Below are 4,213 nucleotides of genomic sequence, written 5' to 3' on the forward strand. Positions count from 1 at the left end.
GTCTGTCAACAATCTTTATGTGCCACATCGTAATGAGTAACCATTCAAAGTACATGCTAGCTCTTAAAATCCCATAATCACACCACTGAATGCCTTTAATCCCTCTCCTCATGCATGCAAAGCGCTTGAAAGTAGTCAATGACACATATAGCGTGTTTCTCTGGAGAGGATCCCGGGGCAACCCCTATATATATATATATATATATCGCCAGTCACAACCCTACACCTTTGAGAAATGGTACATTGACTGGAGAAAAGCATGGCGAGTTAACTTTACACTATATTGGACTTTTTGTCTTCACCCTCTTGTTTTCTGAACTCGTTTTTACTGGCTTTTAAGACACCACACACGTTACCTCTGCTAAGCAGTGCTAAAGTGCCTGTACTCTCTCTTTTAGACATGGTATAATTGACCTACAATCGTAAGTGTACCACAACCTCCGTGCACTGTTGCTGGAGTAGTTCTGGTTCACGAACTACATTAAACTTTTATGCTGTATCACATAATAAACAAAATATCCAAATGGTCATCAAAAATATAATTCAGTGTTCACAAACAATTCTGTTTTCACAATTTTACAAAATCAAAATATCATTTGTATAATTATAACATTTCTAAATCAAAACGTGGTCTTGTGTTTTTCTGGGAAGAATTCTCTTGATGTCCAATGCATTTCGCGCTCAGGGAGCTCTTCCTCAGGGGCCTGTGGACTAAACATTTTGAATAAGTTTTAATTTAAGATTATTCACTGTTCAAGAAATTCAAACAGATCACAAGGTGCAGGGTTATTGATCAGTAATTGCCTATTGTCAAGTGTGTGTTTATAGAAATGGTGAATGAAGAAAGCCCCTCGCCACACCACTCGTGTGCTCAACGTGCCTGATAACGATTTCTGTATTCACTCTCTGGTAGAGAGATCCTTAGTGTACCTCCTATTGGCAAAATACAACTAGTTTAGTTCTGAAAACCTCATCTGATGTTAACCTAATGAATCATAAACGACTTTCTAGTCAATCTTACCTTTAAATCAACTTGACACGAAACTCACTGTTTGCAGCTATATCTCAACCGGTTAATGGGTCGTCCTGTCACCTACAATGTCAACAAGATTCCTCGTTTACCCAACACGCTATCAACTCCGTTAAGAAACAGTGAAAAGAACGCTGTAAGAAAGCTCCAAGAAACCTCCTGAAAGCCGCTGGCCGTACCTACTTCTTAGAGTCTCTTCCTTCGCTTCTAATTCAACCTCCGGTAACCGCCGCCATCAACAGAAAACTCCTCGATCGGATGCAACTCACGCTACCTCGCACTCGCGTTAAGTGTAAACTGCAAGCAAATTCAAAAACGGATTTCCGATCTCAAAACCTCCGAGCGCCATCTTAGAGTGGAATCCTTAAACACTTACAACTAAACAGAATCTGTGTACCGACGTTCGTTCTCATACCTGAAACAAAGGCTGGAAAAATGATGACTGGTGTAAAGTGTGATGATGAAAGTATCAGGAGGTTGTGGAACACGGTGTGATTATCGTGTGTAACTTCTTGCATGTGAATCAAACAGAATTGTTTGTGAGCACTGAAATATATTTTTGATGACCATTTGGATATTTTGTTTATTATGTGATACAGCATAAAAGTTTAATGTAGTTCGTGAACCAGAACTACTCCAACAACAGTGCACGGAGGTTAAGTGTTGTGGTACACTTAAGATAGGAGGATACGTCATAGGCGCGGTAGGGACATACGTGCTACCTCCGTAGCACGCTTATAAAAATCGTAATAAAGGTGAGTTAACCCAGTTAAAAATACGGAGTGCTCCTCCAATTCTGAAATTATTCATAATTGACCTACACCCAATTGGCACAGTTATTTTACTTTACATCCCCAGGAACATGGTACTGCATGTTCCCAGTTCCTGTAAATTAAATACTACTGGTGAAAAACGAAATCCAGTATATGTAAAGCACAAACAAATACCCAAAAGTGTTGAGGTGCTGGGGGACTTCTGGAAGATTAAGCGAGATATTGCCCAGAGTCACATGGTGCAGGGCTAACCTGCCACTGGCGATCAAACCATGAGCCCCTGTGTTCCTGATTCAGGCCCCTGACAGCTGCACCACACCTATTCCGCCTAGTGGAGCTGCAGCACTGTTTGTGCCACCCACTCAAGTAGCCCTTTAATCATGTCTCAGGCCTGCCATGGCAGGCTGCATGTGCAGTTTAACTGTCATATCAATCTGGCAAAATAAACCTTTCACCAGGCTTTAATGTTCCTTTTTATGCACATCAATCACCCCTGGTGTGGGCACTTAACGGCCCATAAGGCAGGGTGCAGTTTGTTTAACAATGCTGGACATGTACTTTTAAGTTTTACATGTTCTGATAGTGAAAAAGTCTTAGATTCAAACTACCGAGGACTACTTCTTCCTTAGGGTAACATTGGGTTACCTTATTACTTTTAATAAGTGATAATGTTAATATAGAAAACAATAGTGTTAATATGGAAATTAATATATTCATTTATGAAAAACAAAATCAAGGCCCCGTGTAACGAAATCGGCCGTCACGAAATCCACATTAACCCTGACTCACTAATACATAGTCTGGCAAGCTCCGAGTCCCAGGTCCAGGGTTACTGATATATAGGTCACAGGTGGGATGGTGCGTAGTTGGAAAATAACCACACAAACAGGAAACCCTAGAACAATCCTACAGATAGGCACTGTGACATTACAATGGTCAAGGGAGAATAACCTCAATAAAGCAAATATGGCCGGAGAGGGGACACACGCTCTAAAACACAATAAACTCAGATGCATTAGGAACATATAACCAATCAGAACACAGCACATGTAGTGCTCACGCGCTCCCCATGCCAGATATCTGGACACGTTACCCACTGGCCACATTGTGTCCACGCAAGGTGGTGGCCTACCAGTATTAACCATTTGACAATTAATTTATGACTCTCATATAGCAACCAACATTCCCCACTGTATATAGTTCACCAGAAAACTTTATAACCTGATGAAAATTTAATTTTGGAGGGATGCCAACTGAATGTAAATTGAGACAGTCTTCAGACCTAGCACTGTAAATGTTCTACCGGACACTACATTTAATTAAACAAACTGTTCTGGGTTTGCCAAACTCTTCTTGTCTTTTGTCCTTTAAGGTATTTTGTACTCAAGTAACAATAACTTTTAATTGTGTGCAAATAGTAATGCTGAGTTTGGTCTCTAGAGAACTGTAATTTAAAACCCTGTTTAATGGTAAAGTGAATTTTAAGTCACAATTCTGAAAATGACACTTTTAGAAAGTTATACAAAAGGGGGTGGACGGTGATGGATTAAACCCAGATCTTTTGACTGGGTGTGAGTGCTTGATTGGTTCAGATGCTCCGTCCATCACCACCCCCTTGTGTACCACTATTAGAAAGTTGGAATTTTCTTGTAATAACCATTTGGTGCCTGTAGCCTGTACCCTTACTCCAATTAATAGGTGTAACTGGCAGTTGGTCTTTGTGTATAGCTCGGAGACATTGAGACAAAGAGGTAATAGATGTTGACAGGACCACACTTGCACATTGTAAAGGCTCTGCCTCAAAACACCCTAAAAGGGTTTCACATTAGTCTTCAGTGCCCCCAGACAAACTTCAGAAAAGACAGGAAAGCAGGAAATTCAAAGTACCTCTGGGGGTGAAACCATCTAGAATCTTCTGCTTCAAAGCCGGCACCAAGGATAAATAGTGGACCCTCAAACCCAACTCTGCAGTACACCCCTGGATGGGTGGAAGACTCAGAAGGCTGCTCTGCTGCTTTGCTGCAAAAGGATTACTAATTTGTGCCCTCTACTCTGCTGCCCTGCTGTCTGAGAAGGAAGAGTGGACCTGAACCCTTCATCTCAGCTGAATGATATCCTGCTCTGAGCTACAGAGACATATTAAGCTCCAGAGGCCTCTCTTCATCTGCTCAGCTGTCCTTCTGGCTGGACCTGCAACTGGAACTGCCTGAGCCCTGCTGGAGTGAGTTCCTGATCCCTAAAGGATGCCCCTCAGGTCTTGTACCCTTGGTGTGGCATCAGTTGAGCTCCTATGTCAAGAAATGGAGAAATCCTGAAGTTTTTAACTGTGACCACGCCCATTCGCTCTAAAATCTTGAAGTCCGCACATACCGCTAATGTGAAGGTCGGGTGAAGTCAACTTTTCGCGATA

The 4,213-nt window shown here is 41.8% G+C and overlaps 1 long non-coding RNA gene across 1 annotated transcript; it reads right to left on the bottom strand.

Annotated features, from left to right (window-relative positions):
• Positions 1 to 524: 524 nt before the first annotated feature.
• LOC144753666 (uncharacterized) lies at positions 525 to 1,369 on the bottom strand. The gene is made up of 3 exons (XR_013594463.1): positions 1,210 to 1,369; positions 1,022 to 1,093; positions 525 to 711 (listed from the first exon to the last, which is right to left on the bottom strand). It is a non-coding gene; the product is annotated as an uncharacterized LOC144753666 (long non-coding RNA).
• Between the last annotated feature and the right edge of the window lie 2,844 nt (positions 1,370 to 4,213).

Source organism: Lissotriton helveticus, chromosome 5_1, assembly GCF_964261635.1.
Source record: "Lissotriton helveticus chromosome 5_1, aLisHel1.1, whole genome shotgun sequence".
In the NCBI taxonomy this organism is placed as follows: domain Eukaryota; kingdom Metazoa; phylum Chordata; class Amphibia; order Caudata; family Salamandridae; genus Lissotriton; species Lissotriton helveticus.